The 23,569-nt window shown below is 33.7% G+C and overlaps 1 protein-coding gene and 1 pseudogene across 1 annotated transcript in view; one reads left to right on the top strand and one right to left on the bottom strand.

Annotated features, from left to right (window-relative positions):
• CSMD3 (CUB and Sushi multiple domains 3) overlaps positions 1-23,569 on the top strand; it is a 1,168,727-nt gene that overhangs the window by 137,572 nt on the left and 1,007,586 nt on the right. The gene's annotated exons all lie outside the window — the stretch shown is intronic.
• LOC140603373 (dnaJ homolog subfamily A member 1 pseudogene) lies at positions 3,552-4,924 on the bottom strand (annotated as a pseudogene).

Genomic DNA, 23,569 nt, shown 5'->3' with positions numbered 1-23,569 from the left:
ACCTCTATTCATACTCTATTCATCCCTTGGTCTCAGTTATAAAACATACTTCTTTATTGTGGCTAAATTTTCTGCACTTAATTCCTTTATTGTTATTGAATATCATTTATTTACCAGTATTTTTTCTCAGTACTTTGAGGGATAAATATAACTGATGTAATACATCTTGTCACAACCTCTTGTTTAGTTTTACAAGCTCACTCAGTTCTTCACATACCATAGAATCCACAAACCTAAGGGGCATAATGAAGGAATAGCAATTAGAATGAATAGAGAACAATCCATAGCTTGAGTTCCCACTTGTGCAATTGGTAAACCTTTCCTCCTTCAGAAAATGTTGGCAGTGTCCCCATAAATGTTCCTGAGCAACCACTGTCGTTCTCTTCTTACATTATTAATCTTGTCTCTGTTTTTGTCTCCCTTGCTCCCTGAATTTCCCATCTAACTTCCTAACAGTCATGTTAAAATCTCTCCTCATCCTACTTGCTTCCCCTGATACTGCAATGCAGTGATCTGCCTCCTTTTCTGTAAGTGTAATATTGAAATAGAGAACAACTTTCCCACAAAAACTATTAGAAAAATATCTAAATGACTTGTTAGACCATAGAAACAAATGGCTATACAATGTGCCTTTATAGTAGTGAACCCCTGATTGAACTCTACTCCAAATCCAATTTGAGGGCTGTTAGGTTTGATTGAGATGATACAACCTACCCCAATCTGTTGTCTCTGAAGACTTCCTCCTTCAGAGTTAGAGCAAGTCCTTGTATCCTGATTATCTCACTTGTATAATAAAATGTCTATGAAACGCAGCGGTTCTAAGTGTTTGATCTACTGGCATAGATGATTTATGTGTGTATGTGTACACGTATATTGCATGTGATATTAACAACTGTTTACGCAGTAAATAAAGAGAAACAATACGAGGTTTTTCTTATTTATGTGTAATATTAATGAGATCTCCAAATGGCAATGTGGATTTTGCTTACTGTTAATCCAACTATATCCTTGGCAATAGCCTTCCATAAAAAATACAGACTTCAGAAAACACAAAAATTGAGAGTAGAAGTGAGTTTTTCTATGAACATGCTTGAAAAGGATGTTATACTGTGGTTAGTACCCTCCTCTCTAACACTTTAATTTACTAAAGACTTATGGCATCACCGTAGGGCATGCAAGTAAATTAGAAAAAAAAACAATTAAAATTTTGATGCACCTTAGGCAGTTAATGACTCTTCTCATTCAATATCATTTCTCACTTTGGAGCATTTAAACTAATGATTGGATAGATCTCAAAGACAGTCAGGGTTTCTAGAACTTTTTGTCAACATGAAAGACTCTTTCAAATCTGAGTAAGGCAAGGATTCAAGAGTACACACAATCATTTGTTGTTTATACTAGGCACATTGCCAAAAAGAATTGAGGTGGCTTTGAATAAAGAAACAGACTAAATTAAACCATTAAAACAGGGGTTAAATCATAAAACAAAAGATGTCAACAAGCAAGTTTAAACCCGTTGTTCCATGAATTATATTTATTCAATCTTTTCTAGCAAATCTGTGAAAGGTTTACTGCCATTATCTTGCTTTCAGGAAAACAGTAGATGTTTTATTTTTAATTTTATTTATTATTATTATTTTTAACAGTAGATATTTTAAAAGCAGACTATACACAGTTATAAGTCACGAACTAGAGATATTTCTTTTGAAAGTCACTTAGTACTCAACACAAACATTCATTTTCTTTTTCATTTGTAAAATGGGATAATCAAAATACAGGTTTTTCTCACAGAAAGCAACTAGATGTTCTTATAAATATAAATGTTTTCAGTAACAGACTATTTCATATAGTAATCTAAAACCCTGAATAGAATTTTTAAACCAGGCATCACAGATGAACTCTTTGTGAATTCATCTAAATTAGTTAATACATGATATTCTAAGGGAAGCTACAAATACTCTACATCTATTAAAAAGGATTTTTTTTCTGAGTACACTATGTCAGGCTCTTTATATATAATTATCATAATATCATTTCAGATATTCTCCCCAATATGCCTATTACACAGATGAGAAAGTTAATTTTCAGATAGATCAATAATTTCTTCAAAATCATAAAATTAGATTTTCAGGAGACTGAAGTTTGAATCTCAATAGCACAACTCATTAGTTACATTTATTTACATTTCAACTATACCATTATTAGAATGATTGATTAGAAGTTTTGCTTTAACTAGAAAACTACAGAATCATAGAACTTTTACTGATCATTTATTTAACCAAGTCACTTTACTAAATGCAAATTGAAAGGTCAAGAATATTAAAGAGCTCATATTTATATCAGTCTACTTTAAAAAAAATCACCTGTCATAAAGTACATATTTGTCATAAATATTTAAATTATATATTTTTGTCATAAAAATTATTGTATAAAAGAGAAGTAAATATTCCTTCATAAATGTTTAAAGCTTGCTGTTTTTAAGATAGTAGAAGACGGGCAGCCAGGGTGGGTCAGCGGTTTAGCGCCACCTTTGGCCCGGGGTGTGGTCCTGGAGACCAGGGATCGAGTCCCATGTCGGGCTCCCTGCATGGAGCCTGCTTCTCCCTCTGCCTGTGTCTCTGCCTCTCTCTCTCTCTCTCTCTCTCTCTCTGTGTCTCTGATAAATAAATAGATAAAATCTTTAAAAAAAAAAGATAGCAGAAGATATTTAACCCACATAGAAAAAAATTAAATTTATCAACATAAAACATACATAATTGATTAAGTGCATGGCACATATTATTTTTTAGAAATCATGAAGACATTTCAATTGCATTTTTAAATGCCATATCAAAAAAATCAAGGTTAGCTATGTATAAATTCAAAAATGGTATTTAAAAATTCTTAATTTGATTTTATATAATATTATAATATTAATTTGAGATAAAGGTTGGGGAGACAAAAATTAAATTCAAATATTAAAAAAATATACATGATAATTTTCTAAATAATGCTCTTTACTAAATGCAGATTTATTTATTTATTTATTTATTTTTAAGATTTTATTTATTTATTCATGAGAGACATAGAGAGAGAGAGAGAGAGAGGCAGAGACACAGGCAGAGGGAGAAGCAGGCTCCATGCAGGGAGCCTGATGCAGGACTCGATCCTGGAACTCCAGGATTACGCCCTGGGCCGAAGGCAGGCACCAAACCGCAGAGCCACCTAGGGATCCTCTAAATGTAGATTTAGAGGATTAATCTTGGAAAATAGAAGGGATCATAAATCTGCACACACACACACACAACAAACATAAAGATTTGCAAAATAAAACAAACAAAAGATTTGCAAAATCAGTGGCAAAATCAGGTGATTAAATACTGTTATCCTTAACCTATATTAAAATTAATGCATTATATTTGTAATATATTTATTTTAAAATTGATTTTTTGAGGTATTTGAATATCAAAATAAAACTTCAGAATCCTGTTGTATTTGGTGGACAGAAGGACTAAAATATGCATAGAATATGGAACTTGTTGGAGCAGCTACCAATTATATTTGTGGTAATTTTTCTTTCTTTTTTTTTGAGCTTTTATATTTGAGTTTATTCTTCATTTAACTTTTAAAACACTACTATAGTTGAATGTTAAAACAAAAACAATAGCAAGTAGTGAGCTATGATTATAGTCCTTCACTCATCCACTACTGCATATAAAATGCCAGCAGCAGTGTTAATTCACCTGCTCCATTAAGAGGTCTGACACTGAACACCACCCCTAGGATGATGTTCATCATCTTCATATGCCTCCCCATTGTAATGGCACCGTCTCTCCTGATTGGGATCAAAGTCCACAAGTTCTACCTGGTCCATTTCATCAGTCTCTTCTACTTACTTCCTCTCAGGTAAGAGTTTTTCCAGCAAAGAAAGTTTATCAGGAGAGAGAAAGCCGTTCTCGGGGAGGTTTACCTTAAATTTGATGATTAGGTGACCCTTCTCATATGGTCTACGATGAATCGGCATGCCTTCCTTTAGCACACACTTGATATCCCCATGCTTGACAATCTGACCTGGATGAGAGGTGATGACGATGGTTCGGTTGTCAAGAGTAGATATTGGCTTTTGAAAGCCACACAGGGCTTCAAGCAGCTGTATATCCATACACATGAATAGATCTTCTCCTCGTCGAGTAAAAACAGCACGGTCCTTCTGATCTAAAACACTGATAATACCTCCTGGTTCCAGTCCTGGTTCTTGGTCTCCCTCACCATAGAATGTTATCTTCTGGCCATCTTTCATGCCTTCGTCAATATGCACTTCTAGAATCTTCTTCTCTCGAACTATCTTCCTTCCGTTGCAGCTTTTACATCTATCTTTAGGACTGATCCGTTCCCCGTGGCCCTGGCACTCCATGCACACAGATTGAATTTGCTGAACCATTCCAGGTCCTATCTGATGAATTCTTATTTGCATTCCAGTACCTCGGCAATTGGGACAACATTCGACTGCTCCTTTCTTACCACCTCGGCCTTCACATTTATCGCAAATCACATTCTTTTGCAGAGCTAGTTTTCTTGTTGCGCCATTATATAGATCGTCTAAGGTTACTGAGAGCTGATGTACAACATTTTTACCTCTCCGTTCTCTCTGCATCCTGCCTCCTCCTCCAAAAAACCTATCAAAGATGTCCATGGGGGAGCCAAAACCACCACCAGCTCCACCTTCTTTAATTGCCTGTTCTCCTCCTTTGTCATATAATTCCCTTTTCTTTGCATCAGAGAGCACTTCATAAGCTTGAGAAATCTGTTTAAACTTCTCTCCTTCATTTGGATTCTTATCAGGGTGGTATTTCAAAGCCAGGTTTCTGTAAGCCTTTTTCAGTTCCTCCTGGGTGGCATTGGGTTTGACCCCCAAAACATCATGGAAAGCGGTTTCTTTCACCATTTTCTACAGCCGGGAGGGCCGAAGCCGGTGTGGGGGAGCGGGAAGGAGCGCGTTGCTAGGCGCAGCTTGGGCAGCCGCCGCTCCTCCGCGTCTCACCGAGCGTTCTGGAAAGTTCCGCCTGTGGTAATTTTTCTTAATGCATGAACCAATCATAGCAGCCTCATTTCATTCATTTTAAAAATATTATTTTCTAGTTACAAAAGTCAAATTATTTTGGGGTGTAGTGGGAATGCCGGAAAACACTCAACCAAAAATAAAAGCAATATTAATACAACCATTGCTTACCAGATCTATTGGGATACTGGTACTAAGCATCATTTAATGGGTCACTTATATTTCCTCATGAATGTCCTGTATACTCTTTTAAAAATATTTTTGTACATAAAAATAAATACATAACATACAATTTATGAAGGGTTATATTAGAATGGACACCAATAAGCCTGCCACTTAACCAAGACAGTGACAATGTTTCTTCCCCACTTCTTCCTAGGCCTTACTCTAACTTCTCACCAATAACAAATATTCCCATGTTAAGGCCATCTCTTCCTTAATTAAAAAAAAAAAAAATATATATATATATAGTACAAACATACGTGAATGTATCTGTAAACAACATAAAGTTAAGTTTTGCTTATTTTCAAGTTTTATAAAACATATATCATAGTATTAAGTTTTCTGAGACTTGTCTTTCAACTCAATATATCTAAGAGTCATCCAAATTATGGCACTTTGTTGTAGTTTATCCATTTTCTTTCAACCTTATGCAAATATAATTATGAATATAATGCACTTTGTCTGTTTTCTAGAAGACATTCATTTGTGTTGTTTTTCATTTTCAACCACAATAATGTGGCCTTGAGTAAACTTGTATATGTGAGTAAACTTATGGCACAGAGTACAAGAGATTCTCTCAGATCTGAGTAAAAGGCCAACTCAATGTATAAAGAAGATAAGATTGTTCAGATTTATCCAAATTTATGTAAGGCTAATTGTTTTTCCAAGTGGTTACATCACTTTACAGTACCACTGGCAATGTATAAAAATTTATTTATAATACGTGTCTCTATGTTGGACATATTCAACACTTGATAGCTAACAGAAATCTTAATTTTGACAATCCATTGGTTATAAAATGCTGTGTCATGGTTTGAATTTGTATTTTTCTCATTGCATGAGAATAAATAAAAAAAATTTTTTTTGGAGTATAGCTGAAGCACAATGTTACGTTTTTTCAGGTATACAACATAGTGATCCCACAAGTTTATATATAACGCAAATGCTCACCACAAGTGTAGCTACCATCTGCTATCATACAATGCTATTACAATATCATAGATGATATTCCCTAGGCTGTACCTTTTATTCCTATGACTTATTTATTCTATGACCCAAAACCTATATTCACACTCTCCTTCACCCATTTTACCCATTTCACCACCTGTATCCCCTTTGGCAATCATCAGTTTGCTCTTTGAATTTATAGGTTTGATTCTGCTTTTTTGTTTGTTTATTCATGTTTTTCATTTTTTAGATTCCACATATGAGTTAAATCATATGGTATTTGACTTTCTTAGTCTGACTTATTTCACTTAGCAAGTACCTTTATGTCCATCCATGTTGTTGCAAATGGCAAGGACTGAGCTACTTTCTAACACCATACATGAAAATAAACTCAAAATGGATTAAATACATTTTAATAGGTCCTAAATAGGAGATCTGAAACCATAAAATTCCTAGAAGAGAACATAGATGAATTTTTTTGACATCAGTTATAGCAATATTTTTCTACATATGTCTCCGAAGGCAAGGGAAACAAAAGCAAAAATAAACTATTGGGGTCATATTAAAATAAAAAGCTTTTGCATAGCAGAGGAAACCATCAACAGAAGAAAAAGGCAACCTGATAAATGGGGGAAGATATTAGAAAATGATACATCTGATGAGAGATTAATGTTCAAAATATATATAGACTTCTATAACAACACCAAAAGAGCATATAACCCAATTAAAAGCTGGGTAGAGGACTTGATAGACATTTCTTTTTTTTTTTTTCGAAAGAAGATATACAGGTGGCCAACAGGTACAAGAAAATATGTTCATATTACTAATCATCAGAGTAATGCAAAATCAAAACCACAATGATATATCACATCTCTCAGAATGGCTAAAATAAAAAGACAAAAATTAATGTTAACAAAAATATGGAGAAAAAAAAACCCCTCATGCACTATTAGTGGGAATGCAAATTGGTGCAGCCACTGTGGTAAACAGTATGAAGGTTCCTCAAAAATTAAAAAAAAAAAGAATTGTCATAGGACCCAGTAATTCCATTGCTGCGTTTTTACCCAAAGAAAATGAAAACGCTAATTCAAAAAGATATATGCACCCCCATATTTATTGCAGTATTGTTCGCAATACCCAAGACATGGAAGCAACCAAAGTGTTCATCAATAGATGAATTTCTTGCCTTAGGTTTATGTGCCACTCCTGAGGGTGTAGATTTAAAATGTATATTTTTTAAAAAAAATCAAATTAAAAAATTTATTTTTGCTTTGAAAAGCTAAAAAAAAATCTAGTTATATTTTTCTGGATGAAGCAGACAGAATGATCATGTTGGAATGGGGTTAGAAATAAGAGTTTGATTTGGTTATGTTAATTTTTAAAAGCCTTACTTGGCACACAACTAGCAATGCCAAGTGGGCATTGGAATACACAAATCTGGAGCTGAGGGAAGAAAGAAGCAAGATAAAAACTATGGCTTTAGATGAGAATACATGGAGAAAGAAAATATGTCTAAGGACTGAGATATGGCCACCCCAGGTATAGAGACTAAGGAAATAAGGAAGAGGCAGCAGAGGAGGATACAGAAGATAGAGGCCAGGGAAATAAGAGGAAATTAAGTGAGCAAGGTATCTTAGGGGCAAAGTGAAGGAAGTGGGAGGCCCAATGATCACCTGTGACAAATGTTGAGACCACACCCTCCTCAAGTGGCCACGAGAGTTAGGAATTTTCCATTGGATTTGAAAATAGGGAGGTCAGGGGCACCTGAGTGGCTCAGGCAGTTAAGCATCTGCCTTTAGCTCAAGTCATGTTCCCAGGGGTCTGGGATCCGGCCCCTCATGTGGCTCTCTGACCAGCAGGGAGTCTGCTTCTACCTCTCCATCTGCCTGTGTGTGCTCTCTCTCTTTCTCTCTCTGTTAAATGAATGAATGAATGAATGAATGAATGAATGAATGAATAAAATCTTTTAAAAGAAAAAAAGAACATACAGAGGTCATTTAAAACTGATACAAGTTATTTTTTTCAAGCAGTGTTTTCTAGCAATGGGACAAAAGACAGTTTGAAACAAAAGAGTTCAGGAGAGAATGAGAAGAAATAAAATGGAAACTATCAGAATAGACCATTGTGTCTATAAAGAACTATTTGTGTAAAGTTGACAAAAACAGGATATAATCTAGAGGGAAATATGAGAAGGGCAGAACTCATTTTAATTCTATTCCTATTTATTTGTACATATTATATTTATTTGTTGGGGGATAATCATATTTCAGACTAATGGGAATTATTATCCTCCATGGTTATGGCTGAGGTGGATGTTTAGGAGCATGTCTTTTTATGTGGCCTGCAGAGCTTCCTGCTGATTCAAATCTGTGTTAAGGCTCACTGAAAAGTTGTTTTTATCCTGGATTGCAATGCATTTGGCAATATAATTCACACTAATTCCGTAAGCCTGTGATCATTTTGCTTTCCGAGAGTCTCATATGTCAATAACTATATTCAAAGTCTTGGATTTTCTCTTCTAACATAATTTTAATGTCATTTTTAATATTTTTCCTCATCTGTTTTTTTTTTCTCTCAAATTATTGGTGGCTATCCTTGAGTCATAGAAAACATGAGAATTTTTTGAGAGGATGGCACTCTTAATATTATTTTTTAAAAGATTTTATTTATTTATTCATGAGAGACACACACAGAGAGGCACAGACATATGCAGAGGGAGAAGCTGGCTCCATGTCAGAAGCCCATTGTGGGACTCCATCCCGGGTCTCCAGGATCATGCCCTGAGCCAAAGGCAGACGCTCAACCATTGAGCCACCGAGGCATCCTGCACTCTTAATCTTATTGTTATTTAATAAAATTGAGTCTCCTCATTCTCTGATCTTTTCTCAGTTTTTTTTTTTTTAAATAATATTTGTATCCAGAAAAAGTTGGCGCTTCCAGTTTTGGAAGGCTGGTCTCTCTAAACTTTCTTCTTTTTGATCTCTGCTTAAAAACCAGACAGATAGTGTTTGAACTTTTTTTTTTCTTGTAATATATATCCACATTACAGTCTACTTTAAGGGCAAACATTTAGTAAAATATTTCTAAAGGTAGGCAACGTTTTCCCATACTCACTTACTGGAATTTGTAGACATTTTCTCTAGAAGTAAAGTCTCGGTAAACTCATGAGCCATCAGACTTACTGGGGTGGGAGGGGAATGCTTCATAAAGTGCTGCACCACTGCCTAAAATCAATCTTTACATTTCTTGCCTGTGATATTTATTTCCCCAAATCCATTTCTCATCTGCCAAGCCAGTGTCACATATTTTATTCTTTTGTTAGGGCAGTGTAACACAAATAGCTATTTTACAATTTTGGTTTTTTCAAATAAGCACAGACAACAAAAACAAGATAATTATTTAGGTTTTAATACTGTCTTTATTATAAAAGAACTATTAAACATAATAGTATTCTATTATAAAAAGAACTGCTTGGTCAACCCGGGTGGCTCAGCGGTTTAGTGCTTGCCTTCCGCCCAGGGCATGATCCTGGAGTCCCGGGATCAAGTCCCATGTCAGACTCCCTGCATGGAGCCTGCTTCTGCCTCTCTCTCTCTCTCTCTCTCTCTCTCTCTCTCTCTCTCCTCTCTTTCTGTCTCTCATGAATAAATAAATAAAGTCTTTTAAAAAAAGTCTATAGTTGCTTAAAAATAAAAGTTATTTACCAAGGATGTACAAAAAAGGAAATTAATATAATCTTGGTCTCAAATAGGCTTTAAGTCTTTTTAAAAAAAAAAAGATTTTATTTATTTATTCATGAGAATACACAGAGAGGAGAGAGAGAGAGGCAGAGACACAGGCAGAAGGAGAAGCAGGCTCCATGCAGGGAGCCTGACGTGGGACCCGATCCTGGGTCTCCAGGATCACGTCCTGGGCTGAAGGCGATGCCAAACCGCTGAGCCACCAGACTGCCCGGCTTGAGGTCTTTGAAGGGAGACTACATTTGCCTTTATGTCTCTGATATTTAATAGAATACCAACATGATGTAAATATTCAATAATATTTCCTCATGAGTATGGATAAGATGACTGTATGTATACTATAAGTATACTCAAAGTTCAAATAAATAATACTTTAATTTCATTAAATTGTTCACATTAAACTTCATATTGTCTTGGGATGATTTATTGAACATATGAGTATATTTTTCTCATATGATTTATTATTGCATCAAATTGTTAGCAAATTTTATACATTTCAGTTCCCTTAATTAACTTTGTTATGTTCTATGAACTAATTGTAATACGCACTTCGACCCAGTATGTTAATATACATATAAATATAGAAATGTATACATATACATACATTTATTTATAATATATGCATATACATATATTGTATATATACATATGCAATATATGTGTATATTTAATGAAATATAATGAACATATGTAAATGTATATATATGATGAAAATGAGAATGATGCAAAAATTAAGTGGTTAATTTTAATAAACTTTGGGACACAGTTTTATCACAGATTGTACCATTAGTATTGGTAATAAATTAATCAGTAACACCTTTTTTGGATCATTAACCAACATCTCACCAGATTTACATATATCCAACAATATGTCTTTGATATTCATATATAATTCCATAGCTGTATACCTACATAAATTTTATCTTTTATTATTTGATTTTATATTTCATTGGAGAACTTCAAAAAATGCCAGATATTAATTAGATTTAGCCCAATAAAACTGATATCTTCCTTTAAAAAAAAAGATTTTATTTATATATTCATGAGACAGACAGAGAGAGGCAAAGACACAGGCAGAGGGAGAAGCAGGCTCCATGCAGGGAGCCTGATGTGGGACTCAATCCAGGGACTCCAGGATCACACCCTGAGCCAAAGGCAGATGCTTAACCACTGAGCAACCCAGGTGTCCTTGATATCTTCCTTATAAGAATCTTTTTTTCTATTTTTTAACCTTAAAAAAAAAAAACTTTATCTGTAAGCCCCTTTATTTTAGTAATCATCTAATTAATACTTATTCAAATGAATTTCTTCTAGTGCTGTAGACCCCAATAAAAGTATTTCGTCTATTTCATAGCCAATTAGACCTTCCTTTTCTGCTGGGGGAAAAAATCACTGAATTCCCCCTCCTTATTATGATATTTTTATCCTCTGGTGTTTGTTTTCATTTGCATGGTATATTTTAAGAAGTTTTATTGAAGAACGTACACAAAGGAGCCCAAATTACATGTTTTGAGTTCGATGAATTATGTCGAAGAAATGCATCCATGAAATTAACACTATGATCAAAAAAAGAACATTGTCCCCTTCTGATCACAAACTCCCTCCCTTTCCTTCAGGGTAGCTGCTCTCCTAACATGTAACAGGAGATACTAATTTTGCTTGTTTTTAAGTGTAGGTAAATGGAAAGATGTATTAGGTGATCTTTTCCTATAGCTTCTTTTGTCCAATATCATTTTATGAAATTCAAACATGTTATTGTGTGTAGTTCTAGTTTATTCTCACGGCTATATGGTCTCACATTTTGTGAGTATATGTCAGTTTATTTGTTCTACTATTGATGGTTACTTAGTTGTTACCAGTTTGGGGTTACTGTGAATACTGCTGCTATCATCATTCCAAAAATGTACTCTTATGAGAATGTTTAAATATTTCTTATGGTTTAATATAGCTACATGTATAATTTTCCCTTCAAAGATACTGGCAAAACCTTTTTTTTCCAAATTAGTTGTACTAATTTACACTCTCACAAGCTGTGTTTGAAGATTTAATTGTTCTACATCCTTGTTGACACGTGGTAATGTCTGCCTTTTTTACTTTTTTTTTTTTTTTTTTAAAGATTTTTTATTTATTTATTCATGATAGTCACAGAGAGAGAGAGAGAGGCAGAGACACAGGCAGAGGGAGAAGCAGGCTCCATGCACCGGGAGCCCGATGTGGGATTCGATCCCGGGTCTCCAGGATCGCGCCCTGGGCCAAAGGCAGGCGCCAAACCGCTGCGCCACCCAGGGATCCCTGCCTTTTTTACTTTTAATTGATCTACTGTTTTTAGTAGCATTAGTATTCTGGTTTTAATCTGTATTTTTCTGACTAACAAAATTTAACATTTTTAATATGCTTATTGGTCATTTGGATATCTTGTTATATAATGTGCTACTCAAGTCTTTGTCCATCTTTTTCTGTGGGCTTTTTGCTTCATTTATTTCAATTTGTAGTGATTCTATATATATTCCTGATAAGAATTCCATCACTATGTGTCTTGACTTTTCACTTTAATACTATCTATTAATAAAAAATATTCTTAACATAGTGTAATTTATTATTCTCTTTAGTGTTAATCCGTTTGTGTTTTAATTTAAAAATCTTAGCTTATTCCAGGTCACAAAGATATTTCTTGATATTTTATTTATTTTAATATTTAGATACACAGTCTATAGAGAAATGATTTTTGCGTATGGTATAAAGTAGAGAACAAGGTTTGTTTTTTGTTGTTCTCATTTTTCTTCTGTATGAGTATATACTTGACTCAGTACCATATTTAGAAATACATCTTACTGCACCTCAGTTTATTGCAAATCAAGTAAGTATCTGTGTGTGGTATTATGTCTGGACTCTATTTTATTTCATTGGCCTATCTGTTAACCCTTAAACTAATACCATACTAATTTAAATATTATAGTTTTATAATAGGTTATGACATCTAATAGAGTATAATCTTTACCTTTGTAGTTATTAATTTGTTTTTTTAAGAGTTTATTTATTTGAGACAGAGAGAGAGAGAGAGAATGAACAGAGGGTAGGGGCAGAGGGAGAAGGAGAAGCAGACTCCCTGGTGAGCAGGGAATGATGTGAGTCTTGATCCCAGGACCTCCAGATCATGACCTGAGCTATCCAGATGCCCCAGTATTTAAGTTCTTAAAATCAGCAATAGATATATGCAAATTCTTCTCTTTAATTTGTTAATTTAATAAAACATAATTTAATTGAAAATATGTAAATATTATATTGCAACAAAATATTTTGTTTTATCTTATTAAGCATTGATATACTTTTCTTATTATTGCATAGAAGGACAAGTATAAATAACAACAGTGTTTAATTTTCTTAGAAAGTAAACTACCATATTTCTTCCTATTATTCCCTTTCTGAAAAATGCTTTATTTTTTTGTACAGTGTGTAAACAAGAAGCCACCCAATTTCCTATCTGGTTGTTATATAGGATTTTTTTCTTTTCTAAAACTTAGAAAGAGGGCTTCTGTGATAGGACAAATCTTTGGAGAGACATATAGGAAATAATGTTGACTGGTTTTCTGATTTGCATGGATCTATGTTCTTTATCCAAGAAACAAAGGAGAGGGTGTTTCTTTCTACCAGCTTTTTGGTATTCTCTGTACCTAATAGCATTATCCATGTAACACCAGTTGCCTTTTCAATTGCATTGCTTTTTTCATATAAATTCCTTCTAGAATCTGGTAACATGTTTACTATCAATAAACACTATTATATTACCATGAGAATGTTTTATTTGGAATTGGGGGGAAGTGTATTAGTTTCCTGCTATCTATTTTTACGTATATTTTCAAGCTATTTGACCTATTTATGATACTTTTAACTGTATTTTATATAATTCTTTTCAACCTCACTTTAGACTCTTTGAACAGCATTATTTTCATCTTAATGTCTTTTGACAGGAAGACATTTTCTGCTTCCAATATTAAATTTCAAATGTCTCTCTTTTCTTCATCTCCACATATTTAAATTGTGGTGTTAGAAAGAACCACCACATATATTTTAGAGTCAGACTTATGGTGAATTCTAATTCTCCCACTAAAAAAATGGGAGAGCAAACCACTTATCTAAATTTTATGGAAAATAGGAATACAAAAAGGCCATATTCTTTTTTTAAAATTTCTTTTTATTGGAGTTCAATTTGCCAACATATAGAATAACACCCAGTGCTCATCCCATCAAGTGCCCCCCTCAGTGCCTGTCACCCAGTCACCCCAACCCGCCGCCCACCTCCCTTACCACCAACCCTTGCTCGTTTCCCAGAGTTAGGAGTCTCTCATGTTTTCTCACCCTCTCTGATATTTCCCCACTCATTTTCTCTCCTTTCCCCTACATTCCCTTTCACTATTTTTATATTCCCCAAATGAATGAGAACATATAATGTTTGTCCTTCTCTGATTGACTTATTTCACTCAGCATAATATCCTCCAGTTCCATCCACGTCGAAGCAAATGGTGGGTATTTGTCGTTTCTAATGGATGAGTAATATTCCATTGTATACATAAACCACAGTTTCTTTATCTATTCATATTTTGATGGACAGCGAGGCTCCTTCCACAGTTTGGCTATTGTGGCCATTGCTGCTATAAACATCGGGGTGCAGGTGTCCGGGCGTTTCACTGCATCTGTATCTTTGGGGTAAATCCCCAGCAGTGCAATTGCTGGGTCGTAGGGCAGGTTTATTTTTAACTCTTTGAGGAACCTCCACACAGTTTTCCAGAGTGGCTGCACCAGTTCACATTCCCACCAACAGTGTAAGAGGGTTCCCTTTTCTCCACATCCTCTCCAACATTTGTGGTTTCCTGCCTTGTTAATTTCCCCATTCTCACTGGTGTGAGGTGGTATCTCATTGTGGTTTTGATTTGTATTTCCCTGATGGCAAGTGATGTGGAGCATTTTCTCATGCACTTGTTGGCCATGTCTATGTCTTCTTCTGAAATTTCTGTTCATGTCTTTTGCTCATTTCATGATTGGATTGTTTGCTTCTTGGGTGTTGAGTTTAATAAGCTCTTTATAGATCTTGGATAATAGCTCTTTATCTGATATGTTATTTACAAAAATTTTCTCCCATTCTGTAGGTTGTATTTTAGTTTTGTTGACTATTTCTTTTGCTGTGCAGAAGCTTCTTATCTTGATGAAGTCCCAATCGTTCATTTTTGCTTTTGTTTCTCTTGCCTTCATGGATGTATCTTGCAAGAACTTGCTGTGGCCAAGTTCAAAAAGGGTGTTTCCTGTGTTCTCCTCTAGGATTTTGATGGAATCTTGTCTCACATTTAGATCTTTCATCCATCTTGAGTTTATCTTTGTGTATGGTGTAAGAGAATGGTCTAGTTTTATTCTTCTGCATGTGGATGTCCAATTTTCCCAGCACCATTTATTGAAGAGTTTGTCTTTTTTCCAGTGGATAGTCTTTTCTTTTTTGTCGAATATTAGTTGACCATAAAGTTGATGGGTCCACTTCTGGATTATCTATTCTGTTCCATTGAACTATGTGTCTGTTTTTGAGCCAGTACCACACTGTTTTGATGACCACAGCTTTGTAGTACAACTTGAAATCTGGCATTGTGATGCCCCCAGCTATGGTTTTCTCTTTTAATATTCCCTTGACTATTCAGGGTCTTTTCTTTTCTTTTTTTTTTAGGGGTCTTTTCTGATTCCACACAAATCTTAAGATGATTTGTTCCAACTCTCTGAAGAAAGTCCATGGTATTTTGATAGGGATTGCATTACAGGTGTAAATTAAAAGGCCATATGCTGAGTGTTTTGTGAATTAAATGTATAAAACATTAACCTAGTAACCGGCACAGAAAAATTTTTCTGTAAACATAAGGGATAATAATTTTTTTAATCTTTGTTTCTATAATACACAGATTATTATCCAGTATTTCATTTCTCAGTCTGCAAATCTGTAATATGGATTGTTTTTTATCAAGGTGAATGTCAATCACTATAATTTATATTTCTTTCACAGCTAAGTTTCTTTTTAAAAATTATTTATTTATTCTTGAGAGACAGAGAGAAAGGCAGAGAAATAGGCAGAGGAGAAGCAGGATTCCCACACGGAGCTAATGTGGAACTCAATCCCAGGACCCTGGGATCATGACCTGAGCCAAAGGCATACACTCAACCACTGAACCACTCAGGCGCCCCTAACAATGTATCTTCTAATAAGCGATTTCTCTTTGTAATCCTTTCATTTCTCCATTTGCAAAATGGAATTATAAAAATGAAGTCATATGCAGTTATATAGTTTATCAGAATAATGAGATAATGTATGGTGAACACTTGATTCATGGTGAAAGCTTAAATAACAGGTAGTACTTAATATTTCATTAGTTAAAATAGTTCTGCTTTTTGGCGTAAAAGCAGCTAAATAAAGCATTTTGCTGACATAAATATTTAATTTTGAAAGCATGTTTTATTTGATGTTTCAGGGTAATATGTTTGTCCTTATTAGCTAATATTAAATTTAGTCATGCATGTACATGTGGTGATATCACATTTAATTTAATACATTATAGTAACAAGATGTATCTAATATTTCACAAAGTACAGTGAGTAAAACATCCAGAATTGATTTAAGGCTACATAAACATAAATTTATTTGCAATGAAGGTAGCACATTATATATAGAAATGTATTCTTACTCAAGAAAAATAATATCAAAACAGTGATCTAATTTTATGATCAATAAGGTAATGCAACAATGGAAAAGAATATATTTGTTTAATAATATAATTTCTCATACTTCTTATCTCTTTTGTGAAAACATTAGAAAATCATTTTCTACTTATGATTGGCCACCTTCCTTATTATTATGATTTTTTATATCAGACAGGAAACAACTGGGAAAACAAGCAGAAGGATTTTAATACAGGGAACTAGTTTAAAAGACATGAAAAGTGAAACCAGGCAAAAGAGGAAGAAGCAATCCAGAGGTATTTATAATAGGAAGGAAATAAGCTAATGGAGGGCAATGTAGGGGCTGAGATTTCCAGAATGCAGAACATAGTGACTACTGTGCTGTGAACAGTGCTATGACCATGGCAGGAGATGGATATAGTGGGCACTGGAGCCAAGGGAGTAATCTACCCAGCAGTTGCTGACCTTATAGAGAGGAACCACATGGCCACTACCAGAACTGCTGAGAAAGAACTGCTAGGATCAAAGCTGACATCATCAAAGAAACACAACCACTTCCATAGTTTATCCAGAAACAAAAGAAGGACAAAAAGGAGGAATAATGCTTTCTCTCCCCTCTCTTTCTGATCTCTCACCTTGCCACCTAATATGCCTAACCCATCAGAAAGGCAGCTGGCACAGATATTTGGGCAGAGTCTGAAAGTAACAGTATGAGAATGACAAACACCCAACAAGTAGTTGACCTAGTCCAGTTATATTTTGCTTTCCTTTGGTTTTGTTTGCTTGTTTTATTTTTTTCCTCCTTGTAGGGGCTACTCACAAAGTGGTTAGACTGGAGGAAGCATTTTGTACATGTATTAAATTTGAAAAAACACTAACTTGGAAAGCTAATGACATGGACTTCATCCAATGTGTGATTAAGAGTTATTGAAGGATTGATTATAAGTAGCAAAGTAAGGTAGCACATCATTTGACTACAGTCAAATGTTTTTAAATTGTCCTGTGGAGTAAACATTAAGATTATAGGTAGGTAAGTCTAAAAGCAGAAGGACTTCATTTTAAGAGTCTATCAAAAGAAGTTAGAATAAAAGAATATGAAGACACAAATTTAAATAGAGTTGCTGAGAATGGATATTAGTATGTGGATTTGAAATCCATTTTATATACTTCATATTATATTTTAAGGCATCATACTCAATTAAAATTATAATATCAGAGTTAGAATGTCTAATGTCACCCTATATTTCTATTAGGTAAACACAGTAGCCATTCCAGAGTAATGACATGTTTTCCTTTTTAAAGATTTTATTTACTTATTGAGAGAGAGAGAGAGCACAAGCAGAGAGGGGCAGAGGGAGAGGGAAAAGTAGATTCCCTGCTGAGCAGGGAGCCCCACATGGGGCTAGATCTCAGGACCCTGAGATCATGACCTGGAGCTGAAGGCAGACACTTCCACCTAGGTACCCTCAGAGTAATGTCAAGAGCCTTCTCTTTGCCAGGCCATTATTGCAGGACCTAGGCACTGTGGACGCAGATGATTTCTCCACCATGATAAGTATGTATATTCTAGTGAGAACAGACGGACAATAAATGAGGGCCTAGGATAGGCAGATAGTGCTTTAGAAGTCATTGGTGGGTTGTAGACATCAGGGGAAAAGACACATGAGTCACTATGCTTTTTAAAAAAGATTTCGAATATATTTTTAAAGGAGAATGGAATTGAGGGCAACTGGGAGAGAGAGGTTTGCAAGCCACAGCATAAGACTGATGAAGTAGTCAAAGTGAGAGATGATGGTGACTTGCACTGTGGCACAAGCAGGGGAGGTAATGAGGAACCATTGTATATATTGTGGATATTTCCTCACAATAGAGGCCATAGTTTCCACTGAATTATTAGATGCATGAAATGTGTGTGAGATATCAAGGAAGATTTCAGGGCTTTTTAACCTAAACTAGAAGAAGACTAGACTTTACTCAAAGGGAATGAGGAGGCAAGAGATTTTTGAATTGAGATTTAGGTTTTGGACATAGTTCTGGTATGCTGATTAGCATTGACATGAAAATATAAAATAGTGGTTAGATATATATAGTGTAGAAGTCAGGGAAAAGGCTGTTGGAATATAAAAATGTTGCACCTATGAGAGGATCCATGCTATAATATTCAGAGCAAAATTTAATGTGAAGTCATGTCTCTGTCCACATATATGAAAAAGTAACTAGCCAGAGTGACACTGCATCATGATTATAAAGCTCACTGGACCATGACGTAGAAAATGTGTTTGCAGGATTTTTAAAATAGGACTCCAAAATAAAATGCCTACATGAACAGCTTTTTGGTTACAATAATGAGAATTTAAAAAATCTGTATTCTTCCTCTCACTCTTATCTACTCTCTTTTCCCCTCTTTCTTCTCATTTTGTTATTCCTTCTTATTTTCTTAACTCATTAGTTTATTTTATAAGCATTATCTCCAATGTAACTGTCTAAATATTACGTTACTATTTTTTTAAAGATTTTTTAATTTTTATTTATTCATGACAGAGAGAGAGGCAGAGACACAGGCAGAGGGAGAAGCAGGATACCCTCAGGGAGCCGGACGTGGAACTCGATCCCAGGTTCCCAGGATCACACCCCAGCCGAAACTGGTGCTAAACTGCTGAGCCACCAGGGCTGCCCATATTATGTTACTATTAATAAAACTATGAAATTTAATGGCATACCATCTCATATGCTATTCCCAAAGTTACATTTTTGTCACATTTACAAGAATATTCCAAATTCTGCACAAAATCAGCAAATACTTAAATGTATAAATTAAGTCCATTCCTTTCTTTACCACAGGACTAATGAAAATAATTAATTATAGTCCTCCATATAATTGTCCAGTTTTAAATGTACAGATAGTTTGGTCTTCACAGAATTTAATTTCTAAATATGTCCACCAGTACTTAGTTGATGAATATACTCTTTTTTTCCTGTTTTATCTGTATTTTTTTATCTAAAGATGAAAAAATTACATTTTTAATTCTTTCTCAAATCATTTCTCATAATTTAAATAATACTATGGCAATATTTTTAATATAAATTATTTTGTGCACATTTTTCATGCACTATTTTTTGCCCATGTTTATTTAATATTATATTTGCCAAGGTCTTCCATTTCAATAATCCAATAGCTTATAAATTCAATTACTTTACTTTTCTTCCCATCTTACTTCACTCCATAGAGAATATTATTTCTATGATTCCTATGATATTCTATCAAAATTGCAACCAAATTCCAGAGTAATATGAGTTTCCTCAAGAAATAGAAATATTTATATTATAATTTAATAAGTATTTTAAAAAATCCTTTTTAAGTTAAGCATTATGAACTTGATACCTAGGACATATTAACAGTTATGAATTATGATAAATGCCAATTCTTAAACCTAACTAGATATTTGCTTCAGTTATTAGTCTATGATTCTAACTTTGTCTATGTCCCTAAGTAGAAGCATGAGAAATGGGGGTGTAAAAAACAAGAACTGTCTTTTCTTTTTCTGTTATTTTTACTAAAACATAGTCAATGCATTTGTCTATTGGTATTTATCTTACTTTCTTTAGATTTTTCATATTAGAATACAATCATTTCAATAAAATGTATTCCTTTGATTCTAACCCACACTTACTAGATAGTCACATAGCCCTTTGGATACAGACACTGACTCATATTTCTTTGTTTTACTTTATAGTATCTGATGCTTTGGTGCCTATTAGTAGGGGAACAAATATCTCTAGCTCCTAGAATAATCTTGTGTTTTTTTTTTTTTTTTTTTGCTTATTTTCCCAGTGTAAATGTTAACAAGATGCTCTCAAAAGAGACCCAAACCAGAAGCAAAAATTACAGACATATGGCAATCTATTAGTCTTATAGAAATAATTCATGATTTTTATTTCTTTCATGTAGGATCAATGGTTACCTTAGTTTAGCTTCTCATGTGAGAACTTCATTAACTTTATAGTAATGTGACTCTGGGGTGCCTGGATGGCTAATCAGTTAAGTGTCTAACCTGTGATTTTGGCTCAGGTCATGACCTCACGGGTTGTTGATCAAACCCCAAGTGGTATTCCATGTTCAGTGGGGAGTCCACTTGAGATTCTCTCCCTCCATCCCTCCTCCCACTTGTGCTTGCTTGCTCACTCACTGTAAGATAAATCTTTAAAAGAAAAAACAGAAATGTAATACTCAAACATTCTCCTTCAATTCATGTTAAAAATAAAATATTTCAATTGTCCTAATAAGCTCCTACTACAATTATCAAGGAAATGTTAAAAGATTGAAATATTCTGTTGTTACTTTATTTTAATCAATGTTAACATTATAATATTAACTTATAACAGAAAAAAGATATATTACAGGATACTTTTATGTTTAAAGTGGGAAAACAGGAGGTGGCAATATCTACTATAACTTCAAGTCATATTTCCATGTTTTATCAAAACTAAATTATATACATATATTAGTTTATTAAAATATTAATTGTTATTTTCCGTGTTAGTAAATATCATTCAAGAAGTCCTAAGATATTGGGGTGCCTGCCTGTCTCAGTCAGTAGAGCATTCTACTCTTGATCTCAGGGTTGTAAGCTCAAGCCCCATGTAGAGTGTAGAGTTTACTTAAGAACGCCTAGGATAAAAAAAATAAAAATAAAAATAAAAAATAAAAAAATAAAAAATAAAAAAGATAAAACAAAACAAAAAAAAGAACCCCTAGGATATTGAACATGGAATATTAGGACTCATAAAGACATTGTTTCTAAAGTAAAAGAATATTTATACTATTATAAGATTATATTTGCTAATATTTATTGGATTTAATTATCTTCAGTGTTTTGTAAATTTTACAATCGTTTTATCTTGGTTCTGTAAAAAAGTAATTTCTAAAATATACTTTATATACAGTAAAACAATTCACAATATAGACATAATTTAATATTTAATTTTAACCATTGTTCAATTTAAAATGTTTGGGTCTGAATTATTATTATTTTAAAATAATAGGTTAGTGGACTGAGTGATTTTGCATTTTACATAAAAATTATTTGATAACAATAAATTACCTCATAAATCATGTCCAAATACACTCAAACTAGGTAGAGAAATGATTCCTCATATGTTGTATATCGCTGTATTCTCATATTGATATTTTCTTTATGGTTTATTACAATGAAGACAGATTATAATTTTATTTAATCTAAAATCATTACAGAAAGTTATCAAAAGGTTGTGTCATCCACCAATTGTATGTGTATATATAAAGAGATAATCATCTCAAAGACAGTTGTGAAAATTTATAAGAAAGTGATGTCGAGCACAATGGGTAAAATTAATGGTTATGTACAGTCTGTTAAAGTACTTGTTATAGTCTCAATTGCTTCTATTCGATCTTTGAAAACAAAATACTTAAAAACAATCAAAACTATTCTGAAAAAGAGTCCTTGCTTTTCTAACTTTTAGAATATCCAGGTTAAATTGCATAATGTCTTTATCAAAACATCTTTAATCGTTACCAGCATAAGCCTTTATTTAAAACTCTCCAACCGCAATATTTATTTACTTTGTGTACAGTTTAATGCTTTATCAAAGTCCATAAAACCAATGAATAGTGTAGAATCTCAAAATCTTTTCTATGAATATTTTAGGTTAAATAAAATTTTAATTTGTCTTCACCATTGGACTATCTCATAAAAAATATAAAACAAGTATATCTATATTATATATCTCCATAGGGACATTGATTAAATGTGTCATTTCTCTTTTAAGAACAAACCCTTTAATGGCTGGAAAAAGTAGACAAACACAATTCCATACTTCTAATATACACGTTTTATGGATAAATAACATGTCATATAATTTTCATGTTTTGCCAAACTGAGTGATAATCAATAATATCTTTCCGGGAAACAGAACAAGCCATTAATTTCGAGTTCAACTCTTATCTATGTCTCTTGGATAAATGGATCAAACAATTATCAATATGGAAAAATACAAAATATGCATTTGTAGCATTTGTTTTTTCTTAGTAAATGTAGAGCATCAGAAGAAATACAGTAAAGTTCATATGATAAGGTATGTATAATACTGCCTATTAGAGGTCTTTGGAATGTACCCCCCAAAAGACAGCAGGTATGGAGGGGGGGATCACTTCACTCAATGTTAAGGATTTCAAGCTTCTAAAGACACATATGATCTCATCCCATCTCTTCTTCTCTTCTTCTCTTCCTCCTTTTTCTTTCCTTCCCTTTTCCTAATTGGAAAGCTTTATCAATGATTGGGGACGTAATAAGGTTCTCATCTCTTTCTTGCTCATAGTTTTGCCTTACATGTAATTCAAGCAACAGCATTTAATGGGTATTTACTAGTTTTATAACCAAAATAAAAATCCTAAGGATGTTAAACTTGGAGGAGGAAAAAAAAAATCCGGCTTATAAGAGCATAATACCACATGCTTGAAGAATTACACTTAGCTATATAATTCAAGTTTATTGTAAGTATCAATAATTGAGTGCTACAGGAAGAAAATTTGGATGTCTATGAAAGAACTTTCTAACTCTCACATCTGTTATCAAGAGTCAATAGAAATAGTAGTAAATATCTGCTAAATGCCAGACATTGTTCCAATTGATGTACTTATATTACCTAATTTAAAACTGACAAAAACTTGAGAGATTAGTACTATTTTCATTAACATTTTACCAGGGAGAAAACAGATGGGGAGAGAAGTAAACTGCACAATATCATACAATAGCAAATGGCAACACCGAGATTTATTCCAGGAAGTCCAGCACCAGAGTTATTTAATGTCTTTATAGCTAATTAGATGAAAGCTGGATAGGTTAATCACCAAAATAACTATGGTAAAAATAGCATT

This window comes from Canis lupus, chromosome 14 (genome assembly GCF_048164855.1).
Source record: "Canis lupus baileyi chromosome 14, mCanLup2.hap1, whole genome shotgun sequence".
NCBI classification, from domain to species: Eukaryota; Metazoa; Chordata; class Mammalia; order Carnivora; family Canidae; genus Canis; species Canis lupus.
The sequence above is the reverse complement of the archived record's forward strand: the minus strand, read 5'-3'. Positions and strand labels throughout refer to the sequence as shown.